Source organism: Pezoporus wallicus, unplaced genomic scaffold (assembly GCF_028554395.1).
Source record: "Pezoporus wallicus isolate ANWC-B61680 ecotype Strahan unplaced genomic scaffold, APGP_CSIRO_Pwel_v1 contig_4847, whole genome shotgun sequence".
NCBI classification, from domain to species: domain Eukaryota; kingdom Metazoa; phylum Chordata; class Aves; order Psittaciformes; family Psittacidae; genus Pezoporus; species Pezoporus wallicus.
Genome location: NW_026642717.1, coordinates 527,740 through 549,074, shown reverse-complemented (window position 1 = coordinate 549,074; position 21,335 = coordinate 527,740).

Here is a 21,335-nt window from a genome sequence, read left to right as displayed (position 1 = left end):
GTGTTGAGTTTTACTTTCATGAAAGCCACCATTAGTTCACATCTTGCTCATTCTGTGACATAGAGTCACAAAGTGCTGTGTTTGTACCTGGGCCTGATGAATTCTTAAAGGAAAGCATATCTCTTCTCTGTAAGCAGGTGCTATTGTCTCAGCTGCTGAGTGTGCAATGTACTGATTTTTGAAAGATTAAGAGTATGGATTTCTGAGGTATGGAGAAACTGTGTATCAGACCAAAATCACACTTTTCTCAGGTAAATTTATAGAGCTTTATGAATTGCTTCAGTTTTTGAAGCACTTTTAATATTCAAGGAAGCCAACACATAAAGTCAACTGAAGCCGAGGAAGAGGAGTGAATGAAAACAAAAAGAGGACGTGAAATTCTATCACTGCTGGTCTTGATACCTAGTTGCAATCTTGAGCATGGTTTCAGGCAGAATTCTGAACTTAAAACTTCTTTTCTTTTTCCTTTTTTTGACACATTACATATTGGGAAAGGTGAACTGCATCAGTGCTTTTTAGGAAGGTGGTCGGGTGGGTGGTGGTAGTTTAGGTGGCAGTTGGTGATCTCTAGTAAAAGTAACTTGAGTATTTAGCTTTTTATTATGTTGCAAAGACCTTTCCTGGGAATATACATCAGACAAGTGACAGTTGTATTATTTTATATTTTAGTAGTGAGATTTTTCTGTTGCCTTTATCTTTTTTTGTTCATGAGAATTAAGAGCGCAGAGGAGAGCATTCCAATTATAGTTGCTTGTAAGGTTCATTTCCTTTCAGAAATTAATATAGAAATATGTATCTCAAAAAAATGAGCTCTCTTTGTGAAGGCAGAGTCATCACTATCAAAATGTCACCTTTATGAAGATGAGGTGGGATTTTAAGGATGTGGAAATTTTGATATTAATTCTTTTTGGTTTTTTTTTGACTGACACAGACTGGGTATAACTTATACATCTCCAATATAGAATTTTTTAAACATCTATTAAACACATTTGAAGGGTGAAGGAAAAGCTGCTTCTGCCACAGACTGTGTTCAGTTTGGAGGAAAGCTGCTTTTGTGTTTAGGAGAAAACCCTGGGAAGCCCATGTTCTGGATTTCGGTCACCTGTCTCTTAGTGGAAAGAGGTTACACTGCCAGGAAGGTGACTACTTACAGACTATTGGAAGTCTCAGGATGCCATGGTCAGAGCACATGCAAATGCTGAAACCTGAGATAACTGCTGGGGAGTTGTTTGTAGCTCCTGTCATAGGGCAGGTTTACGGGCTATATTTTTTCAGAAGATGAGGCCATAGGTGTTATGCAAAATATAAAGTAAGTCTACATGGCGAGATTGAAAAACCTGAGGCTAAGCCCTAGCATCAGTATATCTTTGCTAAAATTTATCCAACATATACAGAATGTTACAGCTTAGAATTTGGGTACATTTTCACTAGTACTGACAAAGGTACAGATACATTATCCTGGCTACTCTCTATCCAGCTCCCTTGAAATCATTCTGTGTAACAGTTGTAGAAGTTTTTTAGAAGAGCAAACCAGCATTATTTTTCTCTAACTTAATTTAGAAAAAAAAAAATTCAGGTTGTGTTGTATTTTCAGTATATGCAATTTTTTTTTTTTTTTTTCTCTTGGTTTAAATATCTCACTTGAAGCAATGGAAGACTAATACTAGAAAACAGTGGTAGAAGATGTTGGATGGTCTCAGCAACTGGCATACTTACAAGAAAGGTTCCCTTCCAGTTCTCAGCGTAGGAACAGTTCAGGTTTCTGACAAGACTATTTTTTTCTTGTTAAATATTGTCTTATAAATATGAGGTTATGTCATTTCAGTTCATGGGAACCCTGTGTGATTGAAGTCCTTGACACCAACAGTAGAACTGATGGCGAGCCATCAGCCACATCTCACCTTTGTGTTGGAAAGTGTCTGAATGCACAGTGTTCATAGGAAACCTGCAGAAATTAAAATGAGAGGAATTTGTCTGGGTGATTGAATGACAAGAACTGGTGGGTGAACTGTCTTGTGCCCTGCCTTGTGAGTGTGAGGCCAATGCAGGTCTCTGCTAACCAGTAGTATGGAGCACACCATAAAACACGTGCTGTACAAATTCAGGTCCCAGCCAGGATTGACCACAGAGAAGCCCACTTCTTGTTCCAGTGCAGATACAATGAAAGTATCTCATGAGGACAAATCACCATGGTGATACTGAAAGATTGCTGTTCAGCGTGGCACAGTTGTTGTCTAATCCACTCTTCTCATGTAGCTCCTTTGGGTCTTGTGTTACAATTTCCCAAGAGCAAGTTGCAACATTTTGTGTTTCAGATTTCACTATGAATCTCAAATGATTTCACCAGTTCTGTCTTCCATTAGTGGTCTGCATACTCTTGCAAAGCAGCACAAGGGTGCCTTATGCCAAATACACTGAGATAGCAGCCCCAGCATGCTTCATGTTTTCTTATTTATTTCTTGCCTTTCTGGGAAAGCTTCTCCATGCTATGTAAAGTCTTCTAAAAGCCTATGAATTCTTTCAATTAGGTGTGCCTTATCATTTGTAATAAAATGCCCATGTTAAAAAACATCCTTGCAAAATAAATATATGAGCTGCTTTGATAAATAGCACACACAGCCTTATACAAGGAACTGTACTCAGTTTGCTAAAAGGAAAAAATAATTCTCTTGTATGAGTGTTACAGGAACTCAAATGGTTGCAATTATTTCTGAACCTTACTTTGAGAGATATAACATGCTGCAGATGAGGAGGTAGAGTTTTCCAGCAGCCTGAACCACCAAGATTGCTAGGAAAGAGGAGAAGGCAGCCACTGTGCAGTAAGGACAAAGTAAACGTGAGAGATGATCTAGATGCAGTCCTGAAACCAAACTAACGTGTTTCCTCTATTGCAGCTATCAGCAGCTGGGGTTGGCTGACTAGGTGACTAGTGGGAAAAGATACTAAAAAATTTAGCACAGAGAAAAGGAGACAGATGGCAGTAGAGTGGCTAATTTTCAACTGGGAGATCTGAGACATGGTAAATGAAGTTTCTGTTACAAGATGTGTTAGAGAAAGGCAGAAATATTACCAGGTAACTATAAAGTAGCAAATGTGTCTTAGAAAGGTGCAAAAACTGATCCAAGCATCTTAAGTATGTGTTGGTCTGCTCTCAGTAGTCTCTAAAATGAAATGCCTAGGACAAAGTAATGAATGGCATGGAGGTAAATGGAATGAAATGGCACATCTTTTTAATCAAAAGTAGATTATCTCAGATTAACAAAAGATCATTTTTGATAAATTCTGTGATATTTTTAGGCAAAGGGAATGGATATAACTATCTTGATTGTATTTGATATATTGCCCTGTGGGAAATTATTAATTAAGCTGGACATGATAAGAATCATTAAAAGACCTGAAAGTGGGTAAAGAGAGTAGGGGAGTAGTCAGGAGACTATAGGGACCATCAAAAGGGAAGTATTGAAATAAAGGTACTAATAGATTCCTGTCAAGATTGAATTTTGAGAGCAACCTTGCTAATCTTAATAATTTCATTAACGATGTTGATAAGAGAATTACGAAAGTGACAGTGATTTTTGGTGACACGAGTTTAGACAGCATAATTAATAGAAAGGAGGATAAGAATATCAAATGGGAGAAATTAGATGACTCCGAGGACAAGAGAAATAAAATGGCTAGTATTTAAAATATTAGAGTGCAAGTTCATGAATTCATTTGAGAACTCATAAGATCTTGCTATCCTATAACAGACTTCTTGGGAAGAGATGAATAAGAATACAACTTGCATGTTTTGACTGGTTTTAGGAGGACTATGAGTCTTGTAGATAATGCACCTGAAAAAAGTGCAAGGTTATATACCCTGAATGATGTATCCAGTGAAGCAATACAAGGTTATGCAGACCTCATTTGAAAGACTCTACAGCAGTGGTTATTTTTTTCCCAAGAAAAATGAGTTGAGACCTCACTAGTTGCACAGAAAAGTGAGAAAGATGGTCAGGATAAGACAGGGCTTACCACAGAAGGGAAAATTAAACACCTTGGCATGCTTAATCCTGCAAAACAAAGAGAGGATATATGTTGCCTCTTTTTAAAGAGATTGAGAAGTTAAAGATACTGAGTGAACAGTACTGATGGAAAAGTGATGTTCAAGCAAAAGGAAACTTCTTTTGGCACAAGAATCCTGTTGAGGCATGCTGATTGGAAACCTGAAAAATGTCTCTTGCCATCAGGGCAAAAGTTGTTTCACTGGATGGTGCCTGATCAGTGAAATCATTTATCTGTCGTAACTGTCTGCGAGAGCTGAGCACTGTAATTGTTGCCTAAGGAGGTCTCTTCCAATTGTATGTTGGCCAAACAAGTGCTATTAAAAGTGTAAGTAATACAATGAATTCTTACGGTCTTTCTTTAGCTGGGTATACAATGAAATGAACTGGTAGGTTCTCAAGATGAATTAAAAATTATACTGATCGAAGTACGTGAGTAAGGCCTTTTTCTGAAGTAGGAGGTGAAATTTGGAGGGAGGATTTTTACTTTTTTATTTCTTGGAGAAGGGATATCAGTACTTTTTATCTTTTAAAGCTTCACACTCATGAGTGTCTTGGGTTCAGCAGTAGCAGTCATTTTTCTCCTTCCTAGTAGCTGGTGCAGTGCTGTGTTTCTGACTTTCAGCCTGGCAACAGCGCTGATAACACCAATGATTTTAGTTGTTGCTCAGTAATGTTTACTCTGACCAAGGGATTTCTGAGCCTCATGCTCTGCCAGGGAGGAGGGGAAGCCGGGAGGAAGCAGAGACAGGACACCTGACCCAAAGTAACCAAAGAGTTATTCCATACCACAGCATGTCATGCCCACTATATAAACTGAGGGCAGTTACCTGGAAGGGCTAGATCACTGCTCAGTTGGGCTGAGTATTGGTTAGCAGGTGGTGAGCAGTTGTATTCTCTTCCCTTGTTATTTCCTTTATCATTATTATTATTGGTGGTAGCAGCAGTGGTTTATGTTATACCTTAGTTACTGGACTGTTCTTATCGGGGGGGGGGGGGGGGGGGGGGGGGGGGCAGTGAGTGGCTGCGTGGTTCTGAGTTGCCAGCTGGGCTTAAACCACAACAATGAGTCAGAGTGAGGACAGGTATTACTTTTAAGCAGTATTAGAAAAGGGGGATGACAGCCTTGTATGTTTTATGCAAGATACCCAAAAGGGCGGAGTATACAAAGCACTGGAAGCAATGGCTTTGAAGCAGAGGGGAAAGCTGTTCATGACTTCCGTCTTGTAATGATGATAAAGACTAATGTAGCCTGAATGCATGTACACTAAGGCTTCTGTGGATGAAGAGCTTGTCTTAAAATTTTTTACATTTTGGAAGATCTATTATTCTGTTCAAATGAGAAACAGAAATAGATGCTCTGTGTGCTTAGTTTCTGGTTCATACCAGCTAGAGCTGACAGAAATGAGAAACTTGTAGAGCTGTAAGTCAAGTGGATAACATGCCCTGTGAGGAAGGTCTGAAGCAGTTAGCTCTTTTCTCCCTGGGGAAGAGAATGCTCAGGAGAGGATCGTATGACACTATTCGAGTACTTAAAGGGTGGTCTCAAAGAGAATGGAGTCTCTCTTCATGAAGAGAAGAAAAGGGGCAATGGGTACAAGTGCTGGAAGAGGTTTCATTTTGATTCAGTAGATTTTTTACAGTGAGAACAGTCACTCACTGGAACAACCTCTACAGGGGCTTTGTGAAATCCCCATTTCTGAATGTTTTCAAGACACAGCTGGACAGGGTGCTAGATAATCTCATCTAGCCTCCCTTTCCCACACAGGGTTGGACCACATGATCTTTTGAGGTCCCTTCCAGCGTTGGCTGTTCTGTCTTTCTAGGAAATGTGCTAGCGGGCTAGAAACATCTCTGCAGAAAGCAGCCTGATTCTTGTGTGGTTCTCAGTAGTGCCAGTGCAGAACACAGACCACCAGCTGCAGCCTGGCTGGGCTCATCAGTTGTGAGTGTGTTTTTGACAAACATACAGTCTATGTATGTGTACGAAGGACACAAAGATGCCACCAAGTAGTTGTATTTCTTATTGATATCTGATTCACATGTTATATAGGAAATATGCTAAAAGTCAGTGCTTTGAAATGTGCAATAAAAATCACCAAGATCTGGCTCTTTTTAAAGAGGTACTAGTTACTGTGCTTTCCTGTATGTCGTTAGGATGGTATATGTTTCTGGAAGGTATCCTAAAAAATGGTAAGTCCAAATCATCTGTAATCAAGATAACATGTTCTCACCAGTGGAAAATAAATCAAATATGATCATAGAAGAAGAAAGTAAGGTGTTTATGTCCTTGTATCTCTTGTTTGGTAATGAAAAGCAGACATCATTGTCTTCTGATTTACTGTGGGCACAAGGCATATGGTGCTCCCAGTTAAATGAGATCGGATAGGAGCAAAAGTCACAGTAAAACTGGAAGTGACAAAGCAGCAGAATTTTTCCCATCCCTCCTTAGAAACTTCCAGTCAGGTGGTACTTGTCCACTGTCAGTAACTGAGTGTTTCATAAAGCCAGTCATTCTTCAGGCCATTTCTGTAGCCATTATTTCAACAGCCAGATCAATGTAATAGAAGTGTTCAGCCAATTAACTTGCTAAGACCTAATTTTTGGTATAACTTCAACAAGTTCTAGTATCTAAACATATAATTCTTCAGTGAGCATAAATATATCTATCTCCTGATATCAGAGCAGTAGGTTAAATGTTAATGGCACTTGAGAGATTTTTCTTCTCAGTGAAGGTCAAGCTGCTGAATGTAAAATTATTATTCTCTTTCATACCTGGTAGTTCATAAATTTATGCCTTGCAACAAGGCTCAATTTCCTTAAAAATCATGAGAATTTTAGCCTGCAGATGCTGCCTGCTAGTGGAGAATCCAGCTCCAAAACACTGAGTATTTTACATGGGAGGTGCTCTCAGTCATTCCCCTTTTGCTTTTCCACCCCATATGATCTGCCATTTATTGAAGCAAGGGAAGGATCCCAGAGAATGTGTTGTTACTCCCTGACTCAATCGATTTTTCACATTTTTTTTTTTTTTTTTTTTACACAAAGCAGAACAAAAGAGGATGAAGAACACTCCATTCATTATGCACTAAAAATGGTATTTAATGACCTCTTTGGGAGATGAATGTCTGATGAATGTTTGAGTCCCCTCAGGCAGAGAAATAATTTGAATGATGGTCTATTGCACAGTGACTGAACTACTAGATAAGAGCTTGTAATAGTGATACTTTTCTTCATCTACTGTTGGTCATTCCAGCACAGAATTTGGTTTGATTTTCTTGCAAAAAACCCTATACCAGAACATTAAAGCTGAGCAATTAGAAAACCTGAAAATAACACAGCATGCTAAAGTTTCAGATCAGTGGCTAATTTGTCAATTTGAGAAGCTTGTACTGACTCGTGTCATGTGAAGAAGGAGAATTAGAGGTGCAGCTGTGAATCCCCTTCACCACTGCTTGGCTACATGGTGCTTTGCAGCTGTTCTCTTGCATCCAGGAAGAGTCTGCATTGAAATACAAACTGATACCACTGCCCATATCACTTTCTGCTGGAGCCAGGTAGATCAAATTCTCAAAGGCATTTAACTGTGTAATTCATTTACCTTGATGAGACTTGGAGGCCTGTGCCCTCTTGGGAATCTAAATCTGTGTCTGTTGACCCCTACTTGTGAAGAGGAAGGAATAGAAATTTTTGTAAAAAGATTAAATACATAGATGTCTATCACATTCTCTAGTGCCACAGCAGGCACTCCAAGGTAAATGTGCCAGGTGATGGCAGTAGCCATGGCTGTTGTAGAATGATATCTACTTGGGGTGTGTGACAGATCCACCCTGATGAAGACTAGGGCTGTGGAGATTGAACTTGGGAAATGTGAAGGAGGCTATGACTTCAGGTTATTGGTTTATGGAGGTGGAGAACTTGGTGAGAGGGAGGCATCGGTTTTGAAGTCTTTCTGCCAACTGAAATGTGTTTTTGGAGAAGAGAGATGTTGCCTTGCCTGTGTTGGGAAGAGAGCAGGGAAGGCGGGTCTGTACAGCATGGTCTCCTAGAAGAGCAGCTGGGTGCAGAGGCATTGCTTCCTGCATATGAACACTACCTAGCAATAAGACCACATTTGCTGCTGCTGCTGATGATTAAGGCCACCACTAATGATAGGACTTGAGCTGGCTTTTTGGTATCCTTCTGCTGAGGCTTGTGGCATCATGTGTACATTATAGTTTAAATCACATTTTCCAAATCATATGTACAATGTGCAACCTGAAGTGTATTATGAGGATGCAAAAATAGGGAGAAAGTCTATAGTCTGTTGTACATATATGATAGGATGTGACGAATTGCTATTTGGAGATGTCTCTTTGTTGACTGTAGATGGAGTCTATATGACAGACTTCGGTTAGACACCTAGGGCTTGATTCAGCTTCCCATCCGTAGCTACCTAGTGACTTTGGAGGTCCCCAGAGATTACAGAGACCTCTGCATGGGGCTGGTAAATGAGACATAGGTCATGAGCCGAAGGTCCAGGAATCTTGAGATGACACTAGATAGGTAAGTATTAGTAACTAGACTGATTGTAAAGTTTCTGGTTAAAGTGAGGTGAGAGGAACCCCACCATTGGCATCTGACCCTAAACCAGTTAAAGTCAGTGTCAGTCTTCTCTCAGCAAAATATAACTGCAGATGGATCACTCCAGAACTCTGAATGTCTAAATTCACAGCCTAGTTTTGTGTGAAGAGTAAACAATTTTGTTTCTTCTGGGTTTGATCCTGCACTGTTTCCATTAATGGAAGATTTTCCATAGTGTGAATGCAAAAAGGTTTAACTTTATTTTTATATTGGGGGAAAAAAACCCTAAAGCAACTAACCAAACAAAAATTCTCTCTCTCTCCCCCTCCCCGCCACCAATTCTCCTTCCCCTCCTTGCCTTCTCCCTCCAACTTTGTATTAAAGACTATTATATATACTTTGGCACAGTTTATCCCAATTTGACCTGACTGTTGGTCTCCAGCAAAGAATACCCCAAAACAAAATGTGAGGAAGAGCTATGTTAAGAGTGCTGCTCATTGGTAAAATGCAAAGCGAAGTCTGCCTGTTTGTTTGGTGAATGCTCAAAGCGCTCAGGAAAGAAAGAACTGGTTGTTTTATTGGTGGCATTAAATTCAGAGATGCCTGTAAGAAGTTATATTTGAAAGTGTGAAAATGACATTTAATAGAGCTCTTCAAATATGATGACTAGGCAACTGTTTCTTCTGACAGCCAGCAATTACTTAATCATACAAATTTCTTCGACTATGTGAAAGAAATGGAGAAAAGCAGGTGATAGTTCCCTTTGGGCATCTGAGGATTTGATAACCTTATTTCTTCAGATATACTCAGGAATATTACTGTCTCTAATCTCTACATCAGTTACAGAAAAGCAATAAAAAAAAGTCATCTCAGAGATCCTGGCATTAGTTTGGTTTTGTCATAGCCTTTAACTTTATGAAGCATTTTGTGGGGGTGGAATTTGACATGCCTGATGCAATTGTTCTCTTGATTCAGTGTAACTAGAGAAATAAATTTTGCAGCAAGTGGAAGTCGAGAAAGGAATGCAAACAAATGTAAAATAAGACATTTTTCTTCCAGAAAGTCTTTACATTAGACTTATGGGGGATTTTGGCTGGAATGTGGATTCTTCAAAAAACTCAGTTGACACTGGGAGAAATCATGCATCACATAATGTTGCTGGTGACCGAGTCTGTTTCATTTATCTTAGAATTTTATGTTATCTGATGGGTATTTCCTGAAATTGTGCAGTGCAATTCAATGCTGAGGCCATTTTTATTTCCCCACAAGGTGGTACTGTGGTACTGACTATAGAACTCTTGTTTTGGCTGTAGTTGATTTATTTCTGTAACCCTTCTGCAGATATTTTAAGGACAGATCTTTGTCTGTGAATACGACAGTTTTGTTGTTAGAATCAAATTTCTTTGTGGAAGGGTCTTAAGACTTTTTTGGTGTGCTTTCTTCACTTTTTGTCTCATTAAAAATAGATTTTATTGCAAGTTGAGATTGTCAGAAAAACTCCATTTTTGCTGTTTGGGCTTTTTCATCTTTTACTGCATTTAAAAAAAAAAATGTAATCAGTCTATTTGAGACTCCCTTGTTTTTCGAACTAAAACAATAGCTCTTGTAAGTTTATTCAGAAATTCGTCTCTTTTCCCCCCACCCTTTAGTTACATGTAAGTAAAGAGGACCTGCAATTAATTACAGAAATTAAAATAAATTAAAACCATTAAATATTCAGGAGAATGCAGTTCCCCCTTGAAAACAGATCTAACCACTATCAAGCACAGAAACAAAACATAATTAATTGCTTATGTGCAGCAGTACATGGGGTTCTTCCAGTTGCTTGTGGAGGTCTGTAATATCTATCATGAACTGCTCCATCTGTTCGTGCACCCACCATTGCATTTGAGAACATGCATTATTTCTGTGGTCGTGGCTATACTAATACACTACTGTAGTTCATAGCTGATATTAGAAGATGTAATAAGGGTAGAGGTCTGAGCACTAGTCTGGGGATCTATACACTGTTAAATGGTCAGCATGGTCCTTGATAGGGCTTTGGCACAGGACACCGAATTCTCCCCCAGACAGGGTTTATCAGGGTTTGACCCTAGCTTGTGCTTTACAGGGAAGAGAGTTAATCTATACTGGTATGTGCTGTGCAGTGATTATTGGTCTCAAGACTAGAGGACAGGCTCTGGTCCATTTTATCGACTGTTACCAATGCAGCCATTAGGACCTACTGAGTCATGCTTGTACCTCTTTTACTGAGGCAGATTGAATGCCTTGAATCCACAAGCAGTTCTAGCAAGCCTTGTTTTCTGATGCCCACAGCCTGCTCTTCCAGGTCGCTAGGTCAGAGGCGAGAGCTGGTCCTGCTGTGGTGAAAACAGGATAGAAGAAACTCCTCTTTTGAGGAATATGTGACTTCCCAACATGGATGTCAGGATGTGGGAGGCACGGGAAGAGCAGAGAGGGGCTAAAAGAAGAGCTGAAAGGCCACTAGTTCCCTGGCAAAATATATCAGTGGGGTCTGCTGTCAATATTATGGTCATATTATTCTGCTAGAGGCATAGGACAGGAGGAGCTACACAAGAGAGCTACACAAGACACTTCTACTCAGGCATTCTGTACGCTCCACAAATAGGAACCTTTTCTCTAGGCATCAGATGCCTAACAAGTAATTTCTCTATGATTATATCTTCTCAAAGCATAAAGCTATAGTCTATTAGATGTCTGTACACCCTACCTGGAAAATGACCTAATAGGATTTTCAGCTTTTGGCTCTGCTTTTGGCCAATCTCCACCTATTATTGTTGATAAAGGCTTCTTTCTTTGTATTATTTTCCCCCATTACAAAGACGTCCCCTGAATCCTGTGACTTTCCTACAAATGTGCATGCTTAAAATAACACTTTCAGTGGGTTCTTTTAGATTTCAACTTTTTCTTGATGGAGCTAATTAAGAACATTAATTCTAAATGAGAGAAAAATATATCCAATGCCCTGTGAAGGTGTTCTGGACCTGGGAACAATGTCTCAGATGTATTTGAATGAGATCTGATAAAGAAGAATAAGCATTGTATGTGTCCTAGGTGGGCTTTTAAGACTGCAGGATGGGAGAAACAGGCTAGAAGGAATCTTGTTGAAGTGCTTTGCTGGTAGTACTTAGATAGGATTGCTGGGATATTTAGTAACATGGGTATGGTTCTTGTTTCCAGGATTTAGAGTTCATAAAAAACAGGTGAAAAGAGATTAAGTGCTTCTCTGACATCATTTTTTCATGTCAGAATTTGCTATTGGTGCCACAAGTCATCTTTGCAGGGGAAAAGTGAGCTACGTAGCTAGGAAGGGAGGTGTGCTTATGCCCTGTAAACTGAGAATCTTGTTTCCCATGGCACTGAATCGCAGTAACAGGATTTCTTTGTTATAAAAATGCACTTCAGAAATTGAATTGAAGCCATACAACACAATTTTAAAAATCGTACTTGTGAAAGTAGAAGAATATCACACAAAGAGTAGCAGACACTATAAATATTTGCCCTGTGGCTGCCAGCTTTGGTTTCTGTTCCTAAATGCTCCTTCTCTGAAGCCTGAGAAAACTGTTACACCGGACTCACCTCTACACAGGCCAGACCTAGCTTACATTCACTCTGAAACATCTGCAAACTCTGATGTAAAACAAACAGAAACCCCAGTGTTTTATGAGCCATTTTGGGCTTTAAGGAATCTCTACTAAAGCACAGCTTTGGTATTACAGAAAGAAAATTAAGGGTCACCAATTTGAGATTGTCACTAAAGGGGACAGCAGGATCAAGATTATAAGAAACCTTTTAAGAATGCACTTAAGAGGTAACAGATCCAAAAAATGACCTTTTTAAAGTCTCTTATTCTCCTGTAATTTCTTTCTCAGTTGTTTTTGCCTGGTATGTCTACATGGTGCTCTGGGGTGAAGTAGCTGATCCTCAAAGTTTATGAGTCCATGTATTTTCCTCTTCCACTGCTTTTATCATTTTTTGAAAGAATTCAGACATATATTCTAGTCACCCACAGAAGAATGGATTCTGGTTTATCTAATAAATGATATAAATTGCTGGTCTGTTCTATCTGGAAATGAAAAAGACCTCAGATAAAAGCCTTTCTTTATTAAAGAGCCAAAGACATTTTAGCTCTCATTTGGCCTTGATGCCCTACTCATTCCTCCTCTCTTTATCTAGTGGTGCTTTGCTGATACAGTTATTATCCTTTTCAGCTACTCTAAACATATATTATTAATTCTGCAACTGGCTTTCTACCTCCAGCTTTTTAAATAGTAAGCTCACTAAAATCCTGTAAGTCTGTATACCCTAGGAACACCTTCCATGTTTTTTAGCTGAGTATATGCATACTCCAGTTCCCTCTGAATGGCCCATTTGGGTCATCTTCTTGCTCTGTTTGTTCCCTTTCTCCTTTCTGTGCTTCACTATCTGCACCCCTTCTTCTCTTGTATCAGGAAAACTTCTTTGTCCTCATTTTCTGATGTTTTTTTCTATTTAACTGGAAGAAAAAAAAACAGGGAAGTAGGTGTTAAGATGTGGAATTGAATCCTACCTGTGAGGTTGGTTCAAGACCTAGGTTGAAATATTTCAGTGAATGTCCATTTTGACATTACAGCCTGCTTCGTGCATCGTATAAAGTGGTTGGCCTAGACTATCGTAATGATCATATTGATCATGGATCATAATCCATGGATTCTTCTTCAAGGCGTCACTTAAATAACCCACCACTTCAAACCATTACTTCTTTCTCCTTTCATTAGTAATCCCCTCACATGCTCATTGCTGCAGTGTTGTTTCATCTTGTGTTTGTTTGTCCTAACTAATTTAGATATTAAGTCCTTGGTGACTGACAGTGTGTCTATCTATGCAAAGCACATTTAAATAAATATATTTAATAATAATTAATAATAAATATGCCATCTGAAAGCTGTGGATCTGAGCTAGCAAGGACAACACTGACATTGATGCGTTTGGTTTCAGGAGCAGTGCTTGCTCTTCTCCTGCCATTTCTCTTTGGGAAGCGCTGTTAATAGCTGCCGCCATATGAAGGGTGTCAGGTCCCCTCTCACAGTTCTCCCCATCAGAGGTCCTCTCTGCCTTGACCCTCATTGTACACCAATTGGAAATTCAGCCTTCAAAGCTAACATTCTCCTAAAGGTGCTTAAAACCATGGAATCTGTTTTGGGGGAGAGGATCCTGCAAATCCCTGACATCTCACAGAAGTCATTATTCACAACTAGAAACAGTCCCTTACAGGCAGTAAAATTTGTACATCCTTATTCATCCTTCTGTGTGTTGCAAATTAATTTTTTCTCTCCTCTTTCCCTTATCCCCCCCCCCCCTCCCTCCCCCGTTTAACTCCATCCCTCCCCAGTTTCCTATGTGCAAATGCTTGCAAAGCAAGTAAGCGCTTTTGTGAAACAGGCTTCTGTAAACTCTCAGTAAGAATCATTGAAGCTGGCGGGAGAGAATTCATGTGGTGTGCATTAACAATTGTCTAAGATAGAACACTATTTAATCTGTTATTCCTGGTGGGCACTACCTTGTAGAAAAATAACATTATTACAGATATAATCTTTCAGTTAGTAATAAACCTCAGGAGTGGTCTGGCAGAGAACGGGGAGAAGCGTGTCCTTCCTGAGCAGAGGTAAACTGGGCAAAATCTGCCCTTCATGTGTCTGCCTGAAGAAGTATAACTTCTGATAGAAGCAAGTTAGTCATGGTATATATTGCCTTTTTGTTTCGTTAAGGGAAGAAGGGATTACTTTGCATATACTTTCTCTGGTCAGTCACATAGCTAGAACTGCAATAAAAGTCAGGAAAAGAATAGCTAAATAATATGTAGCAAATGCAGAAAAAATATTATATTTTCCATTATTATTAATCCATCTGAACATGACAATTTTTATCAGAGATGGCAGTCTAGAATGTGTTCACTGTAGCAGCAGTTTTCTTGCCATCAAAATCTTAAAGTATTTATTGCCACAAGTAACATTTATTGCTTGGGCTTTGTTCTTTTGTTTCATCCCTGGGGAGGCGGGGTCAGTGCTCATGAGCTTTAGCTTTTGTAGAATGTTTAATTTTTCACATAGACCCCTTGGTGGAAGCAGTGGGGTGCTCTGTGGGATTCAGGGGCTGCAGACTAGACCACAAGGCAGTTCTTTCTCAGGCAAATAACTTTTCTTCTCACCCTGTAAGGCTTCATTTCAACAGAACTTTCTGAGGTCCAGGGAGTCCTGGACCTTAGAAACACTGCGATCTTGAGCTTAATTCAATATTTTGCGGAGTCAGTGGAGAAAGTAATGTAATTTGTTCACTGTAATCAGTTAGTAAGTGTCTCTGAAGGTCTGATTGCTTCATGTTCAAATAAAACACACTGTTACAATCCAGATGGGAGTTAATAATGGCATAAATAACTAAGATGGACTTGCTTAGGATGGAGTCTTTTAACCAGCCAGAGATAAAAGAAAGCACTATCATGGATACAGCTCCTTGGGAGCTTGGTCTGAATGAGAAATCCAAACCTAAACTAAATACTGTGGGCATGCACTGTCAAAGAAAGGGTATTGCACAGTGACTGCAAACTTTCTGAAGCATGCAGCACATCCTCCAACATAACCTTTGTGTCTCTCAAGTTCCAGGTTGTCCAGTCATTTTTCAAAGACAAGCTACTTTTGGCTCATGTGGTGATGCTGGTATATTCATCCTCCCCATCTCCCCAGCTTCTTCCACAATAGCAAAGGTGTGGCCACCCATGGCATCTTTTATACTTTATGGTATATATATATGCATATACCATACAGTATATGGTATATATATAAAGTGTATATATATATATATACATGTTTATACTTTATGGCATGGCTTCTTACTGGTTTGGGGATGCAGTCAGTGCATTCAGCTATCACTCGTGCAGCTGTGATTTGAACAGAGTAGGGATAAAAAAGGCTATGCAGTGCCGTGTGTTGTGGATGGATTATTGTCATTTCAGTTCATGTAGTCTGACTCCACCATTTCATGGCTACACGTAGATACTGACAAGGCCTTGAGAGACAATTATTTCTTGCAGAGCTCAGTTTTTAAGAAGTCTATTGACGGACAAGCAGTAGTCCCATTGATACTTGTTTGGTGCTTCTAACCCTGAAATAAGCAGCTATTTTAGCCTATTCCTCATGATGACTTTCTTTTCTAGGCAGGACAGCAATACCTGTCAAACCCTTTAACAGGTTACATTTTCAGCTTACCCCTGATGAGATCTTATAGGATCTCATTCTCCCTATATTGAAGATCCTATAGCTGTATGTGAAGCAGGGAAATACTACATTACAGTCTTCTAATTTTTGTTTCTTTTGACAGCTGAATACCAAGTCATTGTGAATGAGACTCATCTGCCCAAATGCAGCTGTCTGTAGCTGAACTAATCACCTTCCTTCATTAATTAATGAAGAAAACTAGGCTCATCTGAGATGAAATTTGTTTTATACCAAAGTAGATACCTCAAACACGCAAGAGGTGTTGAGACCTGGAAGTTTCACAATTAGTGATCTAAATTAGTTCAGGCCAGGGGACAAGCTGCTTAGGCTTAGGGGACAACAGGTGATTATTTATAGGTTTACTTATTGAGAGGAATCTTGGTAATCAATATTGCCTTGCTTTGCAGTACTTCATAGGAATTTTCATTTCTGTCTTTTTTTTTTTTTGTCTTTGGGAGCGATGAGGTAGGATTCCTTTCTTTCCAATTCAAATGTGACTTCCATGATATTTTTGAAGGGCAGTTCTACCCAGGGATCCATTAGAATGAATGAGGTGAAACTGAAAGATGTGTGCAACTCAAACAAACAAATGCAATGAGCTCAAGACAGGACGACCCGGATGCTGTTTTAAAAGCAATACAGGAGGTCAAATTAAATGATTTGGCACTCCCTTCTAGCTTTAAAATCCATTAAAAAAACTGAACAAGTTCAATGAAAATGTAATAGTGGTTTACAGAAATTGCTCTAAAACCACTAAGAATTAAACAATAGTTATTAATAGCCTTTTAATGATGTTTTCACTATATATTTCTAGAGCTACAAATCCTATAAAGAGGGATATATTTCTCTTTAAATTGATGATGTGTTGGGGAAATAAGTCCTCACTTGAACAATCAGCCCTGGTATAGCAAAAAAGCTTGTTTCTTAATGTGGATGTGTCATATGCATTTGCAAGTAGGAAGAACAGTAATTTCGAAATGGGAGTGGGATCTCATTTTACCGTGAATTTTCAAAGCATCACTCTGTGTGTCATTTAGACAACCCTTGGCTATGACAGCTGTGTACAAATGCATGAGCCAGTGTGTGTGGGCAGCGTGAGTCATTCAATTTTCCTACTATATAATAATAAAAAAACAAATGGCGGTGAAGCCAGCATTTAGGTCTAGAGAAGGAAGCTGTGATAATGCCATGAATCCTTGCACTCAGGGATCAACAGTGGTGGCATACAAAGCAGACACAATGACAGGCAGATTCTTGCTTAGTGGATGTTGATCTGAGCCACAGACACATTTATCCAATCTTATTTATCTTGCACCTCATGTACCCTGACTAATACCTCTAAGAAAATGAGTGGTGCTTTAAAACATGGTAACTCAAGCCTTTAGGAATCAAACACATTTGAAAACAAATTAATTCATCCTGGTTAATATCACAGATTTCTGGACTTCCTTCCTCTTATTCCCCTCAGTTATATCTGCCTTACATTTTAATGTAATATATTGTACTGTAGAGGCAGTAGTTTCAATTCATGCTAGTGGAAAAGAATAGAAACCCAGACTGCTGCAATACCATGTGCCTTCTGGGGATCCCTGTAGCCAAATGTGTCTGGAGAGCTTCCTTCATAGGATGTAGCTGCTGCATTGTCCCCAGTAAGAGACATGATTAAATGTCCTGTAATATAGTTATATGCCTACTCTGCACACATAAACAAGTTTGTCATGACAGAAAAAAATACTTTTTATTGCTTTTATTAGTTTTATTACACAAAGACTGGACTAAGAATTGTTCTTACAAATTTTATTTGTGGCAAGACATGGGTATTTAAAGAAGATCAAGTGTGGAAAGAGAAGATGATTTCAATAATTTTTAATAATCAGACCATCACATTCAGGTTTACAGTCTGGTTGGAGATAATGTGATAGTTCAAATTAAGAGAACTGAGAATGATGACTGTCAGAAAGGGAGTATTAAATAGACAGAGAAAGAGTCAAGCTTCTAATTCCATTATAGTATTTACAGATAAAAAGCAGTCAATTCATTGGCACATAAACCACTGACATGTTGACTCTAGAGAAACTTGGTGAGGCCATTCACATGAGTAGAATATTAATTCTGATGGCAGAAATTCTGTATGTAATATTGACTCAGGAAACAGCTTCTGAACTGCTCAAAGCTCAGAAAAAAATGTGGGTCTCTCTCAAGTGCTTTCAGGGTGAAACATTATTTTTGCGTGTGTATAACATACTGAACTATGGCGACTCCAAATGCTAGCAAAATGTGCATCTCAGTGATGTGCTGATGCTTAGTGATGCAAAGAGAAATGCGGAAGTGCAGGTAATAATACCCTTGCATAATTTTTTCCTTCATATAAAAGTGATCAATATATGAAACAGAAGTGTGGTATGCCATAGCAATGCCCACAGTTCCTCCCCAACCATGCTAGGCTTGGAATCCTATAAATATTCCTGTGATACTTTGATGCAAAATGGAGCACAAATTATGGGAGGGCTGAAGACTGTTTACTGCTGCTGGAGCATTAAGATACAAATTAATAAAGAAAGCAGCACCAACAAAACGCTGCTGGTCACAGTTTATGGTGTAAAATTAAAGTAGACAGCCCAAAGGAGCTAGTGACAATAAGCAAATAACATTTACAGATATGCTGGAGGAAAAAGAAGAAAAGCAAAAGCAAGAGAAGCAGTCAGTCTCTCAGTCTCTTGATAGATGACAAGGGTAATAAAAAACAGAGGGATGAGGCTTTGCACAATTCTCTTAACTTTTTGTCCTTGTTCTCAGTCATGCATCCTAAGCTGGAAATGGGATCCTCTCATGTCTAATGGGAAGGGACATATAGAATAATACAGTATAAAAGAAGATCAGACATATTCCAGTGCCTTCACTGCTGCTTGTGTGTGCTTATCACCATATGGGGTACACAATTTCTTCAACCCTGTAGCAAAGCTAGATGTCTGTCAAGACTCACAGCACTGCAGGCAAATCCTGCCTTTCCTGCTAGGTCCTGTCCTCTCCATCTTCCCACAGCACCTCCATCCTGGTATAGATGAACCCATCACAGCCCTGTGTGGGTGCCCCAGGACCAGATGGGTCTCACCTTCTCTCTGCCTCAGCTCTAGTTCCTCAGCAAAGGGTTTCTCCTAACCATGTGCCCCCGCACTGCTGATTATCTAAAACTCTTCTGTATCTGCTAGAGTTGTGCATCACACGAAAAGGACATGACACACTTGGGTGACTTCCCAGTTTTTGGCTTCCCAGATTCCCTCCTCTTGTAGGTGAGACTTTTTCAGGGGAGCAAACTACCACACCAATGTTCCAGTCCTTGAATTTCCCTGCTGTGGTCTCTCTGGGTGCCTTGACATCAGCCACCCAGTCCAGCATGCTCTTCCAGGACTCGTGTCACAGCACTGCTACAAAGCCTCCTTCATCAGTCTGCCTTCAACCTCTCTTTCCAGCAGCTCCCCTTTACAGCTTTTCCAGGACTCACATATTTTCAGTGCCATCCTACTCTCTTCCCTTCTTCCCCTTCCCCTTCATTTTCCCAGCAGCAGCAGCAGTCCCCATCTGACTGCTGAGTTCAGTTGCTAACAGAAATCACTGGCATAACATACAATTACATGGTTATGGATTATGGGGCTCTATTTAGTAATCAAATCTTTGCTTTGCTCCAAGTTGCAGAATACAAGTAAACTTAAAGTTTTACCTTCCATGGAAGTTTTATGGCTGAGGCAGGGAGCCACATCTGTGTGAAAAGGAAACTGGAAAGATTTATGGAAGGAAGGTTATGAGAGCTTGATAAATAGGGAAATTATCACATAGAGGATCCCTGTGCTTCTCTGACTGCCTTCCTCAGAGCCGGAGTAGCGCTGGCCTCCAGGGCTGTTCAAAAGGGGCCTGCAAACCCACAGCACTGCAGGAGTGTGACAAATGCAGCCAGAAATGTGCTGGCAGCTGAGATCTCCCTGGGCCTGTAAGCTGCTTCTAGTGAGAGATGAGTGGGATGGAATGGGAAAATGGAATAACATGGAGGTAACTTCAGATGAAGAAGGTGCTTGGGGTGGCTGCACACAGAACCCTGGCACTGTGTGCAGATGGAGCCCAGGAGGGCCACCTCAAGAAAAGGGGTTGGCCAGTGGGGAGGCTTATGGGCTGCCTGAGGGAGGGCTGGCTCCCCTGGACCATCAGGACAGAGAATGCTGATGTCCCAGTGTCCTGGGTTCAGCAGTAGCAGTTATTTTTCCTCCTGCCTAGTAGCTGGTGCAGTGCTGCGTTTCTGACTTTCAGCCTGGCAACAGCGCTGATAACACCGATGATTTTAGTTGTTGCTCAGTAATGTTTACTCTGACCAAGGGCTTTGTGAGTCTCATGCTCTGCCAGGGAGGAGGGGAAGCCGGGAGGAAGCAGAAACAGGACACCTGACCTGAACTAGCCAAAGAGGTATTCCATACCACAGCACGTCATGCTCGCTATAGAATCTGGGGGCAGTTACCTGGAAGGGTGAGATCACTGCTTGGATCGGGCTGGGTATTGGTTGGTGGGTGGTGAGCGGTTGTATTCTCTTCTCTTGTTATTTCCTTTATCATTATTATTATTGGTGGCAGCAGCAGTGATTTGTGTTATACCTTAGCTACTGGACTGTTCTTATCTCAACCCGTGGGAGTTACATTCTTTCGATTCTCCTCCCCATCCCTCTGGGAGCAGCGGGGAAGAAGGGGGAGTGAGCGAGCGGCTGCGTGGCTGAGTTGCCGACTGGACTTGAACCAGGACACCCAGTGAACCTGAACTGCTTTCTGCGGGGACAGCCCCCAGGTGTCTTTGGAAGTGAAGAAGCGTGGAGCTGCCTGCAGTCTCACCAGCCTCAGTGGACATGTGAGAAAAGGAGTCTTCCACACTAGCTTGCTGCATACGCCGTTTATCCATTTCTAGCTGGTAGGAGCCTAACCTGGCTACGCTGCTTTTGCTAACGCAGCAGATTTATTCAGAGCAGATTGCCAGCATGTGGCCTGGGTTAGCCTTAGGAGCCTGCTCAGAGACAGAAATTTAGGAGAGCAGTGAGTGACCCTGGAAGCTGGCTATTAACGCCTGCATGGGCTGACATTCTGTGGCCTCCATCACCTTCCCTCAGCACAAAACTCGGAATAATCAGCAAGTAAAACGTGTAACATGCTGAAGTAGTTTAACTAATGCAAAGTGATTTTCTACCCCTGATGCAATTATGAGCTATTGCTAGTTCTTCATTTAAATAAATACATTAATATTTTTTCCCCACTAGCATCCAATACCTACAATTGCTTGTATGAAAGCTTTGTTTTAATCATGCATTCATGTTCCTTGATTATGTGTTCAGAACTTATATCACATATGCATTGCTTCTGTCTATATAGTAAAAAAAAGAGAAATAATTGCAGTGAAATGCAGTGAAGTATTTCATAAAGTGAAATTC